This window comes from Mirounga angustirostris, unplaced genomic scaffold (assembly GCF_029215605.1).
Source record: "Mirounga angustirostris isolate CCGP_5_RB_7025 unplaced genomic scaffold, mMirAng1.0.hap1 SCAF_7, whole genome shotgun sequence".
NCBI lineage: Eukaryota > Metazoa > Chordata > Mammalia > Carnivora > Phocidae > Mirounga > Mirounga angustirostris.
Window position 1 is genome coordinate 5,267,667 of NW_026991715.1, and position 18,574 is coordinate 5,286,240.

The 18,574-nt window shown below is 49.7% G+C and overlaps 1 pseudogene; it reads left to right on the top strand.

Moving 5' to 3' along the window:
- The first annotated feature begins 5,947 nt into the window (after positions 1-5,947).
- On the top strand, positions 5,948-6,540 carry LOC123842503 (ubiquitin-conjugating enzyme E2 L3-like; annotated as a pseudogene).
- Positions 6,541-18,574: the final 12,034 nt, after the last annotated feature.

The window sequence follows — 18,574 nt, forward strand, 5'->3', positions numbered from 1 at the left end:
TAACATCATATGCTTCAATTTAAAAAAAAAAATGAGTCCGAAAGTATATATATAAAAGAGAACTGAGTTTGTCTGGGAGTGACAGGAACCCAAATGCAATCCAGCTGGAATTAGGCTCCCTCAGCCTGTCTAAGGGCTGAAGGTAACTCTGGTCTCTTGGGGACACTCCACTCTCCAGTTCTGCACAACTTACTTCCAATTCCCTTCTTTGCTAAGTTCTGCTTCAGCTTCCTTTGCCAGCTTTTTCCTGTGCGCCCCTTCCCTTGGTGTTCATGCTTTTCTCCTCAGGATCCTCATGGGGAGGACCATCTACTCCCTGGCTTCAGAGAGCACCTCTCTGGAGGACCTTGAGAATTCTTTTGTGGGTAAGTGTATAAAGTGCATTCCACGGATAGGATCAATAACTGGCTATGTGTGGATTTTAGTTTTGATCCATGAGTGTACAGCGTGGAAGAGCCTTGCCTCTGGAGCTATAATCACTAAAGGCTGACCTGTTTCTTGAGGATAAAGCTCATTCCCTGTTTCAATCTTATGTGCCTCTAATTCAGAAATATGTACCAGGGGTGACGTATCCTATCTCTGTGGTGTATTTATGAACTCTGTAATTCCTAGCTTTCCTACAAAGTTTGTTTTGTGCTCTCCCACAGTGGTGCTGCTGGACCACGATTGGGCTGCTAAGGCAAAGAAGCGTTTCCAACTTGTAGTATCAGAGACAGCAAGCTTTGAAGGGGTTGGGACGATGTGGTGATCTTTGTGTGACCTCACGAAGCCCATGGAAACCCACGTTCTGAGTCTTGTGCATCTTCTTCCAAGTGGAATTTCTCCCACATGTTGGCTTCCTGGACCAAGTCCTGAGCCAGCTGCTGCCAAGTAGGAGGAGGACCAGGGTCTGCAGGTACTTCCAGGTGCTTCATTGGCATAGGGGAGTGGGGGTACCAGGGTGTGGCCTGCGACCCTGGGGTGTGTGCACATAGTGCGGGACCTGGGGGTGCAGGCAGGGACTCCAGGCTAGGCAAGCAGGGAGGTGGTTGTTAGGCTGAAAGGTAGCCCTCATTCATTCACCTCTGGATGGATACCTGGGTTGTTTCCATACCTTGGCTATTGGGAGTCCTGCTACAAGAAGCGTAGAGGTGCTTTAGCTTCACACCGAGGGCACCCACGCTGTTGAGCTGACGCTGAATTGGGTACGACTGCCGTCACAGGGCTCTCTGTGCAGAGGGTGGCTGGAGTGGAGATGGATCAGGAGCTGAGGTTTTCTGGGGTGCCCTGCACAGGGGTAGCCTGGTAAAACAGCTGTAGCTGAGGTGGGTGTGGGCTGGAGTGTCCCAGTGCTCTCTGCAGGGAAGGCACTTTGGGATGGTAGCTATAGCAGAAGTGAATTCAGGACTGGGGGGCTTCTCTGTGCACAGGATCTCCTAGAAAGATGGCTGAAGCTCAGTGGGCGAAAGCTGGGGTGTCCCGGGGTCTTCAGCCCTACGAGAGCCTCGACAGCATTTGGGCTGGGTGGTCCTGGGCTGTCCACATAGGGGGCTCTTCGGCAGGGCTCCTGGAGCTGAAAGAGTAGTGACCCAGGAGGTCCCGTAGCCCTCCTTGCAGGGGTGCCCTAGGAAGCCAAGTCGTGTAGGCCTGGAGTGTTCTGGGGTGCCGAGCACCTGTGTCCCCTCGGTGTGAGGTCTCGCGCTGTGTTGAATGCTGACCAGGGTGTCCCAGTGTGTGCCACCTGGGTTTGCCTTGTTGGCACAGCTGGGTCTAGAGTGTGTTGGGGACCCAGGGCTCAGCAAGGTAGTACCCTGGCTGGGGTGCTCAGACCCTGCTTCTTTCCACGTTCTCAAGGTGGAGTGGAATGTGACCATGGTGTTTGCCAGGACCTTGGCAGAGAGAGACATCCAGCACTACCCCTCCCCATTTCGGGGAGCTTTTGGGGTGGATCTTTTACATTCTAGTTGCGCATTAAAATGCAGCTTCATTTCTGTGCCCCAGGCAGACAGATCAGCTTACGGGCCCCAGAACTAACTCTCCCCACGGCAGTTGGCAGGCTGCTAGGCTGGGGTCCTCTGCTACGATGTCTCTGTTTCTCTCCTGTTGTGCAGAAGCTGTTCCGACTGCCCTCAGTTGTTCTTCGGGAGGATCTGCTCTATACATAGGTGGAGATTGGTGTATCTGGAGAAGGTGAGCTCTCCCGGCTGCTGGTCTTCCTCTTGTCTTTAGCCTTGGCATCCTTGGCTCACTCAGGAGAAAATACCCCAAATGATAAAAGGCTGCCCAGGTGGTGTGTAGCCAAGACATCAGGCTGAAGCCAGCCCAGGCCAGAGGCCTGCAGGCCATGGAAGCACCAGCATCTGGGCACAGTGACCCTACATGGGTAATGCACTCTGGATGGCGGCAAGCACCAGCCAGGTCTTGGCATCCAGCCTTGAATCACTGACATTAGGGAGTAAGGCCCCAACAGAGGGAACGGCATTTCCCTTCTCAGACAACCCACACCTGGACCCTCTACCGGAGTGGGGGATTTGCGCCTGGGTAGTAGCCTAAAATTTCCCACGTCTGGGTATAGATGCCCTACTTTTCTGGTTTGGGTGGTTCTTTGTGCTCCGTGGCCTGATCTTCCAAGCGTCTTACAGAGTCACTGCCTGTGTTGGGTTGGGAGGGTCCATGCGGCCACTTCTTCCCTGTTTGGAAATGGGGGCACCACTTGGGCGCCAACTACGTGGTCACGGTGCGTTGCCAGGAGGCAGGGGGAGGTTTCTGCATCCCGGGCACGGTCTGCATCCTCCGGGCTCACATTCTCGGAAGGCAGTATGGGGTGCGGTGCTCAGGGCCTGGTGCACAAAGCTTGCAGCCAGCTCCTCTGGACCAGGCGGGGATGCTGAGTGGACAGGCAGAGGCGGCCTCTGGGACCAGCGAGGGAGAGCGTGGGGCTGGGCGCCCAGGATGTGTGTGGGCGGGTGTCAGAGGGCGGGGAGTGGGCTGGGCAGGCGGCCTCCGTTGGGGAGCTTCTGCAGGGGCGCAGGGGTGTCGGCGGCTCTCCGTGTGGGTCACGCTGTCCCGTTAACGAGCGTGGGCTTTGTTCTGCAAACCGTGGGTTGGAGCAGGGATGTGGGCCGGCATGCTCGGTACTGTGAGGGAGGCCGGGCTGCTCCTCGCTGTGGGTGTGCGGTCGGGCGCCAGGGGGACGGGCGAGGCGCAGAGGTGGAGTCCTCGCTCCCCCCGGAGCGCTGGGGTCCTGGCTTTGGTGACTGCTTGCACCAGGACCCCTAAGTCACCACCAGGTCCTGGCGGAGCAGGCGGCGATGTCCCCGTCCCCCAATCCCTGGCCCGTCGCCAGGCAGCCTTCTTCACCTGCGGTCCTTGCCCAAAGAGCAGGCGGCTGTCCCCGCCCTCATCCACTGGCCAAGAGCCAGGCAGTTGTCCTCTCCCTGCTTTCGCTGGCCAATCACCATTCGGCTGTCGCGGCCCCGCTCTCCCTCACCAATCAGCAGGCGGCTTTCTCTGTCCCGCTCTTCCTTGCCAATCACCAGGCAGCTGTCTCCGCCCCTTTTATGCTTGCCAATCATCAGGCAGCTGGCCCCGCCCCTCTCATGCTGGCCTATCACCAGGCAGCTGGCCCCGCCCTTCTCATCCTGGCCAGTCACCAGGCAGCTGTCCCCGCCCCTCTCATCCTGGCCAATCACCAGGCAGCTGTCCCCTCCCCTCTTATTCTGGCCAATCAGGAGGCAGCTGACCCCGCCCCTCTCACCCTGGCCAGTCACCATGCTGATGTCCCCACCCCTCCCATCCTGGCTAGTGGCGAGGCAGCTGTCCCCGCCCCTCTCATCCTGGCCAATCAGCAGGCAGCTGTCCCCGCCCCTCTCATCCTGGCCAGTCTCCAGGTAGCTGTCCCCGCCCCTCTCACCCTGGCCAGTTACCAGGCAGCTGTCCCAGCCCCTCTACCCTGGCCAATCAGCAGGCAGCTGTCCCCCCCTACCCATCCTGGACAGTCACCAGGCAGCTATCCCCGCCCCTCTAATCCTGGCCAATCATCAGGCAACTGTCGCCGCCCCTCTCATCCTGGCCAGTCTCCAGTCAGCTGTCCCTGCCCCTCCCATCCTGGCCACTTACCAGGCAGCTGGCCCCGCCCCTCTCATCCTGTCCAATCAGCAGGCAGCTGTCCCCGCCCCTCTTATCCTGGCCAATCAGCAGGCAGCTGTCCCCGCCCCTCTCAGCCTAGCCAATTACCAGGCAGCTGTCCCGGTCCCCTTACACGGGGCTGACATCAGAATGGCTGACATTAACAACACAGGAGGCAACAGGTGCTGGTGAGGATGCGGAGGAAAGGGATCCTCCTGCACTGTGGGTGGGAACGCAAGCTGGTGCAGCCCCTCTGGAGAACAGCATGGAGGTTCCTCAAAAATGAAAATAGAGCTACCCAAATCCCAGGATCGCACTAGTAGGTGTTTATCCAAAGGATACAGTGATTCAAAGGGCACTTGCACCCCCTGAATGTATATAGCAGAGATGTCCACAATAGCTCAAATATGGGAAGAGCCCAGGTGTCCATTGACAGACGAATGGATAAAGAAGATCTGCTCTATCTACACTTGGAGTACTACTCAGCCATCAAAAATGAAGACATCTTGCCATTTGCAACCAGGGGGATGGAACTAGAGGTTTTTATGCTAAGTGAAATAAGTCAATCAGGAGGACAATTATATGTCAGTCATGTGGAACTTAAGAAAGAAAATAGATGAACACGGGGAAGGGGGGGAATAAAGTAAGTCAGGGAGGTAGACAAACCAAAAGAGACTCTTAAGAAAATAATTTATATGCGAGAGCATGAGCGTGGTGAGGGGCAGAGGCAGAGAGAGAAGCAGTCTCCCCATTTAGCAGGGAGCCCAGCGTGGGGCTGGATCCCAGGACTCCAGGTTCATGACCTGAGCCAAAGGCAGGCGCTTAATGGACTGAGCCACGCAGGCGTCCCAAGAGAGTCTCAACTATAGGAAACAAACTGAGGGTGTTGGAGGGGAGATGGGTGGGGGACGGAGTAACTGGGTGATGGGTGTCAAGGAGACAGGTGATGTAATGAGCGCTGGTGTTATATGCAACTGATGAATCAGTAAATTCTACCTCTAAAACTGAAAAAAAGGGGGTTAGTGAACAGGGTTAGAGTATAATACCCACAAACTTAGGTTGTGAAACATAACTTTCTCTCTAAATTTATCACCTGGAAATACAGTTTAAAGGTCTCCAACGTCACTCCATAGCAGTTCCAAGCTCTGTCGTATCCAGACTGCATGTCAGGCCTGAGGACCCCTGGACTCTATCCAGTTCTGCTCGGCCAGTCCCTGTCAATTGAGCATTTTCCTTTCTAGAAATGTGGAAAGCTTTGTGCACATAAAAGACCATTTCCAACTATTTTTTTGATTATATCTGCTGAAATGAGAAATGCTAAAACCTCAGTTAATCACCTCTCTTTTCCTCCAGAGACAAAGAAAACGGCAATGTCAAGAAATCCAGCTAATTCTGTCTCAGCTGCAGTCCACCTGCACCCTCTGCCCGCTGCCCACTGCACGATAACCCCAGGTACGGTGTTTGCTTTTCCAGATGTGGAGAGAAAGGGACTAGAGTTTTCATTCAGTAGTTGACTCTCCTCCTACTGAGGCTGCTGGTGCTGGATCTCCCGTGGGGTCCTGGCTGGCTCTGTTAGGGGACGTGTAGGTGAGGAATGAGGAGAGCCGGGGGGCTACCCTGGCTCTGGGAATGTGAGCTTCTGTCTTTGGGTCTCAGGGCTGTGAGATCCCTTCCCTCCAGAAGCAGGGCTCAGCAGGGGTCAGGTTTGGCAGTGGATCCCCCAGGATGTGGGCTGGCTGCCCTGCCCAGCAAGCTCTTCACCCCCACAGCTGCTAACAGCCACTTGACCTTAGGCCTGCTGAAGCCTGAAAGGTCACAGAGTGTCCAAGAACTTTCCCACATGATCATGCAGTTGAAGAAACCTGGGATCCAAGATGGTGACAAGCAGGGGAAGTGTAGCTTATGTAAAACAGGCAGTAGAGTAGATAAAATAGCTGCCTGTTCAAGCCGCGCCAGATCCAAGATAGCGGCCAGCAGGAGGCTGATGAAGGAGCTGAAGAAATCCACAAATGTGGAATGAAAGACTTCCGTAACATTCAGGTTGAAGAAGCTAATTTATTGACTTGGCGAGGGCTTATAATTCCTGACAACCCTCCATATGATAAGGGGGCTTTCAGAATGGAAATCAGCTTTCCAGCAGAGTCCCCATTCAAAGCACTGAAGATCACATTTAAAACAAAGATCTATCACTGGAACATCGATGAAAAGGGGCAGGTCTGTCTGCCAGGAATTAGTGCTGAAAACTGGAAGCCAGCAACCAGAACCGGCCAAGTAATCCAGTCCCTCACAGCACTGGTGAACGACCCCCAGCCCGAGCACCCACTTCGAGCTGACCTAGCTGAGAAATACTCTGAGGACCGTAAAAAATTCTGTAAGAACGCTGAAGAGGTTCCAAAGAAATACGGGGAGAAGCGACCTGTGGACTAAACTCTGCCGCGACGGATTCCAGGGAGTGTGAGCAGAGACCCCGCAAAGCAGGACTCTGCGGAAAATCGACACGTACTGCTGCCTGGCGTTTGCTTGTGGCAGGTACTAACTTTCTACAGTTTTCTTAATCAGTCGTGGTCTAGGTAACCTGTAAAGAAAGGATTAAAAATTTAAGGTGTTCTAAAAAAAAAAAAAAATAGCTACCTGTTCATGACAAAAGTTGAGAAGCCAATTAACCTGCTGTCCCACCCCCCTTATCCCAAGTTCCTGTTCTGCTCCCTGGGTTGTGTAGAAGGAACCAGTAAGCCTGGGATGTGGAGACATGACAGCTTTCGACAGGACAGAGACTTCTCCAGCCTCATCCTATGTCTGCAGTGTCCTCACAGCCATCTTCGCTGACTGAGCCGTTTCCCCAACGGCCTCCAAGTGCACCTGCAAGACAAGCCAGAGGCTGTGTTGTGCATGGTCCCCATGTGATGCTGAGGGGCTCTGGGCACAAAGTACTCCTGCATTCCCCACGGCCAGCCAGCCTGAGGCTCAGGGTGCCCTGAATGCACTCTACCTGGCAGGCTCTTCTGCCCCTGGACCAGAGGCGTAATGAGACAGTTATGCAGAGTAGTTGTCTGCAGAAGCCTGCAGTGGCCCTGAATGCAGAAACTGGGGATGGCTGCAGAACCCTCATGAGGGACATGAGGACACCATTGTTCACCTCATCCCCACTAGTCCTGCTGACCAGGAGAGCATGGGCTGAAAGGTGGGTTTGGGCAGTGCATGCTTCATGTGTGTGTGAAGCATCGAGGGTGTGAAAGGTTCCCAACTTGTGGGGCCATGGGTCTCTTAGCACTGTGGCTTTAGTCCCCAGCCCCCTACCATGGTCCTGCTGTCCTGAGGCTCTATCTGCTGTAGTTCTCATCTGCTTTTGGTTTCAGTGCATGGTTTCCTCAGCAACAAAGCAGGCTCAGTCTGGGTCCCAGGGAGTACTATCTCCTTCTCAGCAGGACAATGCTTTAGGGAAGAAGCACTTAGTAAAGATTTGGGGGTCCATGTGGGACTCTTGGATGGATAGCTACTGTTCAAATATTACTCCATATTGCATACAACTAGATTGAGTTGGATTCTTTCTTCCCATGTGACTTCCCTCGAGAGCAGTGCATTCACTGGTGCCAAAGGCCTACTGGACACTAAACAGATGGAGGGGATCCGTCCCTGGGCTCATGGAGGTAGCATTCTGAGAGAAAGATCACAGTGCAGTGAAGCAATGTCGGTGACTCCTGGGACGAGTGTGTGAGCTCAGGGGATGGACAGAGGGGACTGGGCGATGGACTAGTTTGTAGAGGGAGGTGTTCTCTGAGGAGTGCCTGCAGCAACCCTAAGTGGCAAGGTGCATGGAGTTTGGGAGCAGTACTCCAGAGGAGATAGGTAGTGAAAGGGGGTGACATGCAGACATGGGGAGGTAGAGGGTGCGGTAGACCGAGGAACATGTGTCCTGAATCCGCAGGAGGTCTGAGCAGGACCAGTGTGGGATACAAGGGATTGCGGAGTTTTCACTCAGTCCTGCACAGGGACACCAGCTGAATGGGCAGAGAAGAGCAACCCGGGCAGATGGGTGTTTACCGGAAGGGAGTCCAGGAGGGCATTTTGGTTTGGGGCACGAGCGGGTAGGAGATTGGGGCCATTTGTGAAGCTGAACTGGGGAGACCATTCCTGGATTTGTGTAGCATTGTCCCACAGGGTTTTCTTCATTTTCACAGTGGAAAGCAGAGGTCTACCGAGGTTTCTACAAGTTGCAGCACAACCATACTACCTTGAGACTCACTGCGTGTTGTGACACTCAGAGAACCCTGTTTCAGGCGAGTCTGCTTAGGACATGGCTGCAGCTGCACCTGGAACAACCCCTCCAGCTCACCACCCTGCAGTCAGGTCCTCCCACTGCTGCCAAACTGATGGGGTGCAGTATGAGCAAGTTTAAACCGTCTTCAGTTTTCCCCTGTGGAATTGAAATGCTGAATTTGAGAGTGTGGTTTAAAGAGCTACTTCCATTTCAGGAAACCCACACCTTGAAGGAAATGTTCAGGGTTAATTTTGGCAACAGAGTTTCCAAAAGAGATGTCTTAATTTGCCCTGAATGAATGGACTCCCCCATCTGTGGAGTCAGTCATGATGGACTGTAGAGAGAGCTGTTCTGGAAGAAACAGAGATGGTTTGACATGCCTGATCCGTACTTTGGGGGGTTCAAGGATATCCTCTTCATCCTGTCTTATTGCGATGATCTGAAAAGTCACCCTACTCCAGCTGTTCTGTGTGATGTGGGTTCCCCAGTGCAAGAGGAGAGGCTCGCTTTGGCTAAACTGAGCAAGAGGTTGCCAGTCAGGAAGCAAGCACCTGGGGCTTGTAGCCCAGAGGGGGCTGGACCAGGGCTGGGAATGGTCCTGGGGTTAGGCCTGAAAGGAGAATACTTCATGAGACCCCTGGTCCTGTGTTCACTGGTGAGTGGTCTGCTTCCCCTAGAGAGTGCCAGAGTGGATGTGAGAGGACCCCACAGCTGCCCCAGGCTGATGAAGAGAGAGGGAGAGACTAGCCTTTGGGCCTTCCAGGTGAGCTGACTACCAGGCTATGCTCCCTTTGTGACTCCACTGTGATGGCTTGGATGAGGGTAAAGGTCATTCCCAAGCTGGCATTTGCAAAAGTGAGTAGGGAGGGGAACTTGTGTCTCATTTCACACCAGTCAGCCCACCAGCTCGGGCTCACCTTTTCTATGAGGCCTGAGCTCCCTCAGCAGCTCCTGGGAGGACGATATCTAGGATGAGGACACTAGTAAGAGGGGCCACCTTGACTTGAGTTTTAAACAAGCCCAACAGCAATGCCAGCCATCTCAGTAAGCCCATCCTTCTTCCACCAACATAAACAAAATTTCTCAAATGACGTCCATACACGGAACACACTTTTCCTAAAATCTTCCCCACCCAAGTAGACTTTGGGTCCTTACAAAGGCCTCATCCATGCACAGAAATTAATTCAGCAAACAACATGTTTTTAGCTGTCATGTGCCCTCATCTCTAGCTTTTGGTAAGAATGACAGGAAGATGTGACATTCCCTACAGGTACACTGTAACTTCCGACTGTTTGGTCAGCCTTCAGTTTGCTTCTTCTGGTTTGAGCACATAACTGGGGCTTCCCATACTAGCCACACTCTTGTAGACCCACCACCTGCTCACACACCAGAATGAAGAAGATCCAGAGTCACATGACATAACACCCCAAATATGCAAGATGGATAATTAAGAACATTCACCATGCCAATGTCCAGAAAAATGTCATCTTGAATATGCCACACAATCCAAAGATAGCCAAGATCAATGATGACCTAGATGTTGGGATTTCCATTGGGTCTGGAAGGAACCATTATAAAAATGCTTCAATAATCTATTGCAGTTGGGATTGAATCAAATGAAAGTAAGTCTCAGGACAGAAAGATATAAAAAAGAACATAATTAACAATTAGATCTGAAAAATATAACTAAAATTTTTGCAACGCAGTAAATTGGCTAGGTAGGACAATGTAGATGACAGAGGAAAGAGTCAGTACCTTGAAGGTAGAACAACAGAAAGTATCTCATATGAACAATGGAGAGAAAAACAATCTATAAAAACAAAAATCTCTTCATGTCACAAGAATCCCAGAACGAGAAAAAAGGAAAAGGAGGGATTAAAAGGTATTTCAAGGAAATGTAAAGGAAAAAAAAAAAAAAGAATATTTCAAGAAAACATGGCTGATCATCTCCCAAATTTGACATAAAACATGAGCCTAAAATTGAAGAAAATGACAAAACCCAAACAGAGGGAACCCCAAGACATCTGTCAAGACACATGAGATAGACTAAATTTGGTCCCCCATCCCACTCACATGTTTCAGTTCTAACCCCTATGAAACTGGACCTGGCACCTTGGGAGAAACATAGGTTGAGTTAGGTCACAAGGTTAGGGCTCTCATGATGGGGTTAGCATGCTTATGAGAAGAGACACAGAGAACTTTCACTCTCCATGCACACCAGCAAAGAAAGGTTATGTGAGCGCAAAGCCAGAAGGTGGCTATCGACAAAAATACAGGAGGACAGGCTTCCTCAGAACCTGATCAAATTGGTGCCTTATGTTGGACTTCTATGCAGCAGAACTGTGAGAAAGTGCATTACGGATGTTTAGCCATTTTCTAAACCTAGCATTTGGTGCATTTTTATACAAGACAAGAAAGGAGGACTCATAGGGTATAACACTGGACTTTATCAAGATTAAAGCCTTCTGTTGTAGTAAAGATCTTGTTAGGAGGATGAAAAGACAAGCTATAGACTAGGTGAATATATTTGCAAACCACTTGTCTGACAAAGAACTTCTATCTATGATATGTAAAAAAAACAACACTCAACAGGGGGAGGAAAAAAAAAAAAAAAAAACTATCCAAATAGCAAATGGGCAAAAGACATGAACAGACATTTCAGCAAAGAGAACATGCACATGGCAAATAAGCACAAGAAAAAACTGTACATTAGTTGCCATGAGGGAAATGTAAAGGAAAAACAATTGAAAATCACTACTACCTACCTTTTAGGAGAGCTCGTTAATATAAAACACAGTAAAGACATCAAATGTAGGAAAGAGCCAGCTCTCCTACATTGCTGGTGGGAATGTAAATGGAACAGCCACTCTGGTAAGACAGTTTGATAGGTTCTGCAAAAGCGAAACATAAATGTGAAAACCCAGCACTCACTGTCCTGGACCTTTATTCTAGAGAATGAAACTTTAAGATCCCACAAAACACTGTGCCCAAATATTCACTGTGGGATTATTTGTAGTCTCTAAAGCCTAGAAACAAACCAAAACATCCCTCAAAAGTGGAGCAGATGAACAAACTGTGGCATTTCCAACCTAGGGAGCACAACTCAGTGATAAAAAGTAATAAACTTAGGATAACACAAAACGTGGATGGATTCCAGGTATATTATCCTGAGTGAAAACAAACAAACAAAAAAACATCAACACTGGTCACAGCTGTAGGAGTCCCCTCATGTAACAAAATGCCAACAAAATGGCAACACAAAATGCCAAAGTGTAAAACACAGGGGTGAATGGCATGGAAGGGATGGCTGGGGCAGGGGAGGGTAGCATGAGGGAAATCTTCGTGCTGATGGAGTAGTTCCATACCTGGATTGTGCTGTTGAACATATAAATGTCCATGACAAAGTGACAGACCTAGACATATCCATCATACTACTGTCATTTTCCTGGTGCGAATAGTGTCCTGCAGTGATGTAGGATGTTACCTTGGGGCAAAATGAGCCAAGAGTGCCTCTGCAATGGGATATTTCTGTACTATCTGAACCTTCCTGTGAATCACTAAATGTATCTAAATCCCTCCCTCCCTATAGTATGGCTCTACCTTTCAACACACCTCAGAATAGTTCCCTAAAGCTATCAGTCCCCCCCTGGCTCCTTGAAGCTCCAAGCTTCCCCAGGACCCTAATGTGTGGGTGTTAAGCAGCAGCGTTGGAGGCAGGAGGAACCTGGTGATGGTCTGTGACTGGGCTGTGATGTGCTGTACCCTAAGGGGCAGAGAAGGCCTGGTGTGGGACAGGACAGAGGCAGGACCTAGACTGCTCTCCTCCTGAACCTGCTGTTTTGAGTTCGGGAAGGAAATGACAGGAGATGGACCTGGTTCACAGCCTGCCCTCCCTCCTCTGGACAGCATCAGTCCCCTGCTCTTGTACATCCCCTCCCAACCCTGCCTTCTCCTGCATCCTGCTCACAGAGCCATCCCCCCAAAGTTGCCCACATTTTACAGATGAAGGAATGGGGGCTCAAGGGATGAACTGCTCTGCTTCACACCCCCAAAGTGGGGTCCCAGCACCTCCAAGATCCTGCTGTGTCCAGAAACATGTGTCTGGTAAGTGGGGTCTGAGCAGGTGGCCACTAGAGGTTAGCAGCTCTGGGATCACACTGTGATCCACTTCCCCCTCAAATCCAAGTGACCTGGACTCCACCAGCCTCCCCACTGGCTCCTGAAAGCAGCAGCCCTCCTATAAGATCAGACACCATCCATCCTAGAGATACTAACCTCTCTCCTCTCAAGCCCCCCTCATTTTGACCTTCCCTGAGAGAGCTTTCTCATTGCTCTAATCAGTTCATGCCGAGGTGATCTGAGCACAGTGCCTTAAGCTCCCCCAAGGGGCCATGACTCTAGGCTCTCTTACCTCCACTACAGTCACAGGCAGACCCCAGCTCATGAGCATCCACAAGGCAACTGAGCTCCCACATCCAGTGTTGAGGTTAAGGGATAATCTCTAGGGAGAAGACAAACCTGGAACCTTACTTTCCTCCTTCCTTCTGTCCAATGAATGGCAGAATCTCAGCTCTGCCTATTAGAGGTAGACACCTTCCTCCATATCCACAGACACCTGAGTACTCCATGCGCACCTGTTCCCACCTGTTCCTACCTGTCTCCTTCTCTTCTTTACTCTCTCCATCCACCCCTCCACATGGAGCAGCAAGTAGTAATCTGTGTCTCCCCCAACTTCTGCAGTGCTTCTGTGACTCAGAGCAGAAAGCCCACACTCCAGGCTCCTCACTCCAGTCTGTACGTACCTCACCCACAGGAAATCATCCAGAGGCAGGGAATGGTCCCCTGCTTCTGGCCTCCCTCCAGCCTGGTTCCCTCATCTTGTCACATTTACTCTTCAGAGGTCCGCATCACACAGGGACATGCAGTCAGGAAATACTAGCTCTGGTGACCAGAGTTTGGAAACTTCATGCCAGGGTCCAAACTCCAATTTGCCAGAGCATGTGTGATGGGGCTAGGGACATAAATCATTTTTGCAGAAATACCTACATATGTACATTACAGCTTATTTTTTCCTTCCTTCCGAATGGGGATGACCTCAGCAGCTGACTTTGATTTCTACAAAACAGGATGTCTGAAAGTGTTGATGGGGATCGGAAGGTTGTTCTCAGGGTCAGCTCTGCATAATTCACTGACACTTTCTCAGAGCTGTGGAGGCCCCTGCCCACCAACTGGAGAATGTGATGACTTAAAAGGCACAGTAGTGATGGTAACCCAAGCTGTACATCACAATCACCCAGGGGTTGTTTCATGGACTCATTATGAAATAATGGTTTTAAGTTATTTAGGCCTCTGAAAAATATTAAAACTCTCACTCCTGGAGATGACCAAACTTTTCCAAGCTCCGCATTTATGTCATCTTGGATGGGAGGGTACAGGTACATCACCACTTGGATGACGTTGCCTGGGAGGCAAAACTTCCAGCAAGTCCTTGATGTACCCAAAGAATCTCTCCACCTCATAGACCTGAGCCTGCTTCTCTCCCCACTACATGACTTGTTTTTCTAAGGTCTCCACCTCTTCTTCCAGGATGGAGCACCTCACCTTCATCTGGAGGACCTTTGCCAATGAGTCCTCTGTACTCAGGGCCTGGGGTCTCTTCTACAATCCCCTCCAGTCCCGCACCTCATCTCCTGCTATGGGTTCTATTTGAAACTCTCCAAACTTTTGGTTTGACTCCGCTTTTTGGCTTGGTATCCTTTTCTCTCTCTCTCTCTCTTTTTTTTTTTAAGATTTTATTTATTTATTTGAGAGAGACTGAGAGAGAGAGCACATGAGAGGGGCGAGGGTCGGGAGGGTCAGAGGGAGAAGCAGACTCCCTGCCAAACAGGGAGCCCAATGTGGGCCTCGATCCAGGGACTCCAGGATCATGACCTGAGCTGAAGGCAGTCGCTTAGCGAACTGAGCCACCCAGGCGCCCGGTATCCTTTTCTCTTGAGGATAATTCTCAAAAAGATGAGTGCTACCCAGGTGACAAGCCACAAGGACTTTAAGCTGAAGTGTATCCCTGGGCACTGGTGATTCACTTGTCCTGAGGTTGCCTTAGTTAAAGGGCTTCCAGTCAGTTTAGTGTTCTAGAGACTTCTTGGCCCAGTGTAGAGCTGAGTTGGAAGAGTCATGACCAGAGGGCTCCAGCCAACCTGTGTTCTGGTGGCCCAATTGTCCTGTGCTCTGTGGGGTTGGAGGGTTTGGGGTCAGAGTTCTCATGCTCAGCCTGATGTCTGAAGGACTCAGCCCAGTGCCAAGCTGAAACAGAAGGCTTGGGGTCCCAGATCTCCCAGTGGGCCTGGTGTACTAGGGACTCAATTGCCAGCTGTCTCCTCAGTTGAAGGGCCCTCATTTGGAGGGAGTCCAGTCCTCCTGTTTTCCAGGTGAGTCCTTTGCCCACTGCCAAGCTGAGTTGGAGAGTCTGAAGTTTTCTGTTTGGCCCCGTGTTGTGAGGACTCAATTGCCCTCTGCTTTCTTGGGCTGAAGAGCTCCCAGATAGAGGACTCCCCCCAACCCAGTGTCCAGGGCACTCCTTTGCCCAGTGTGCCACTGGGTTGGTGGTGTCATGGTCTCAGGGCATCTATTGGGGCTGGTGTTCTGGGGACTTTGTTGCCATTTTCTGTACAGCAGTAGAAGACTCCCCTTCTTTGTGCCAGGTTCCAGGTGGCTCCTTTTCCTGGTGCTGAGTTGGGTTGGAGGGCTTTTGGACTTAAGGCTCCTGCTGGGCCTATTGTCCAGATAATACATTTTTCCACTGACAGGTCTGGTTGGACAGGTTTTGGTCAGAGGGCTCCTCAAAATCCTGTGTTTGAGAACCTGATTGCCTTATGCTCTTCTGGGTTGGATAGCTTTTCTTCTGAGGGCTCCTTTGCAGTGTACGGTCCAGGTGATTCATTTAGCCATGCCAGACTGTGTTGGAGAGCTCCTAGCCTAAGTGCTCCTGGTGTTCTGGGGACCTGATTACCCTGTGGTTGGCAGGGATGGTGTCCTCATGATCTCAGGGTGCTTCTGTTCAGACTGGTGTCCAGGGGATTCTTGTGCCCTGTGCTTGGCTGTGTTGGAGGGCTCCTGTTCAGAGGATTCTACCTCAGCCTGGTGTCAAGGGTCCTCATTTGGGCAGTGCAGAGCTCGGTCGCAGGTTTCATATTCTCGAGACTCCCAGGAGGCCTGATTTTGTGAGGATTCAATTGTGCTGTTCTTTGTTGCATCAGTGCTCATGCACTTGGCCCAGGGTCTTGGTGATTCCTTTGCCTTGTAGAAAGCTGAGATGGAGGGCCCATGGTCCTAAGGCTCCTGGTCACCCTTCTGTGCAGATGACATATTTGCCTTGTGCCAAGCTTGGTCGGAGGGGGTTTGGTCAAAAGGCTCTTGGCAAGTCTGGTTTTCTGGGCATTTGCTGCCCTATGGATCTCCCACAATTAGACAACAAAAAGAAATAAAATGCAGCCAAACGAGGAAGAAGTAAAATTTTCACCGTTTGCAGATGACATGATACTCTGTACAGAAAACCCTGATGATTCCAGCAAAAATCTACTAGAACTGATCAATGGATTCAGTAACGTCCCAGGGTATAAAATCAAGGTGCAGAACTCTGTTGCATTTGTGTACATTATAAATGATGCAGGAGAAAGAAAAAATAAGAAAACAATGCTGTTTGCCATTGCACTCAAAATAATAAGATACCTAAGAATAAACCTAACCAAAGAAGGGAAAGACCTGTACTCTGAAAACTACAAAATAGGGATGAAATAAATTGAAGATGACAGGAAGAAATGGAAAGATTTTCATGTCATGGGTTGGAAGAACAGAATGTGAAAATGTCTATACTCCCCAAAACAATCCACACATTTAATGCAATCCCTAACAAAATACCAACAGCACTTTTCAAAGAGCTAGAACAAGCAATCCTAAAATTTCTATGGAACAAGAAAACATCCCTAATAGCCAAAGCAATACTGAAAAAAAAAAAGAAAAAAAGGAAATGAGAGGCAGCACGATTCCAATCTTCAAAATATATCAAAAGGTTTAGTAGTCAAAATAGTATGGTACTGTCATAAAAACAGACACAGAAGGGAGGGGTGGAGATAGATGGTGGAGGAGTAGGAGACCTGGATTTCGTCTGGTCCCAGAAATTCAGCTGGATAGGGATCAAACCATTCTGAACACCTACAAACTCGACAGGAGATCGAAGAAATGAATAGCCACAACTCTCTGAACAGAAAAGCAACCACTTTCTGGAAGGTAGGATGTGCAGAGAAATGAATCTGAGGCAATATTTGGGAGGATAGATGGTGGGGGAGGGGGCCTCCATTGGCCGCTTCTGGCAAGTGATAGAGCCTTGGAGCACAAAATCGGAACTTTTAAAAGTCTGCTCCACTGAGGGACATAGCTCCAGTGGCTAAGCAGGGGATGGAACCCTCGCTGGGACAGTATGGTCTCAGGACCCTCGGGGTCACAGAAAGACCGGGGGTGCCTGAGTGCAGCAGAGCTCCCAGGTATCGGAGCGGGGAAGCCGGCTGCAGAGATGGAGCCGAGGATTGGGCTCTCAGCTCGGGGTTGCCACGAACCATGATCCGCAGCACAGTCGGGCCATTGCTCCTCCAGCAGGGACACACAAGTGGCAGATCCGGGGAGACTCCCCTTCCTCCCCCGGGAGGAGCAGCGCGGGAGCGCACCGCAGGGATCTGTGGAGTTTGGAGACTCCACATGGGGTCGGGTGCCAGAGAAATGCTCGGTCACAGGCCGGGTGAGCACAGTGTGCACCCGGACTGGGGATAAGGAATGATTGACCGCTTTTCTCTGGGGGCTCACTGAGGAGTGGGGCCCGGAGTTCTCGGCTCCTATGGGGCAGAGATTGGGAGGCCACCATTTTCACTCTCATCCTCCCAGGCTCTACGGGAAGCTTGCAGGAAACAAATGCTACCAGAGAGCAAACTCGAGCAGATTACTTATCCCAGACTGGCAAGGGCGGGGCACTTCCACCACCGGCAAAGACATTTGCGAACCATGGCAACAGGCCCCTCCCCCAGAAGATCAGTGAGAGCAGCCCGCCAAGACCAAGTTTACCGATCAATGAGAACGGCAGAACTCCAGCGCTAGGGGAATACTGCAGATAGAATTCATGACTTTCTTACTATGATACTTTAGCCTGTCAAAGTTAAATTTTTAACTGTCTTTTTTTTTTTTTAATTTTTCTTTTTCCTTTTTTCAAACAACATCTTTTCAATCCCTTTTTTAAAACAAATATTTTTTTTTTAATTTTTCATTTTTAGAGTCATATTCTATCCCTTCATAGTAGGTACCCTTATTTTTGGTATATATATGTTGTTCTCTCTTTAAATTTTGAGATACGGTTTCTTCTAACAGAACAAAATATACCCTAAATCTCTAGTGTATGGCTTTGTTCTAGTCTCCTGCCTGTTCATATTCTCTCCCCCCCCTTTTTTTTTAAATCCTCTTCTTTCTTTTTTTCAAACAACTTCTTATCTTATCAATTCCTCTTATAAAATCGTTTATAAGTTTCGTCTTTACACTCATACCCCATCGCTTCATAGTACTAATCCTTATTTTTGTACATATATAAGTTTTTCTTTCATTAAAATTTTGGGAGGCACTTTCTTCTAACAGAGCAAAACACTCCCAAAATGTAATGTGTGGCACTGATCTATGCACCATCCTGATCTTATTTGATCATATTCTATTTTTGTTTTGTTTTGTTTTTGTTTGTTTTTATCTTTTTCTTTTCTTTTTCTTTTTTTTCCTTTCCCTTTCTTTCCCCCTGGTTTCAGGTCTTTTCTGATCTGTTCAGTGTATACTTTCTGGGGACATTGTTACCCCATTAGCATTTTGTTCTCTCATTCATCTATTCTCCTCTGGACAAAATGACAAAATGGAAAAAATCACCTCAACAAAAAGAACAAGAGACAGTGCTGACTGCCAGGGACCTAATCAATACGGACATTACTATGACATCAGAACTAGAGTTCAGAATGATGATTTTCAAGATGCTAGCTGTGCTTGAAAAAAACATGGAAGATATTAGAGAAACCCATTCTGGAGAAATAAAAGAACTAAAATCTAACCAAGTCGAAATCAAAAAGGGTGTTAATGAGGCGCAATAAAAAATGGAGGCTCTAACTGCTAGGATAAATGAGGCAGAAGAAA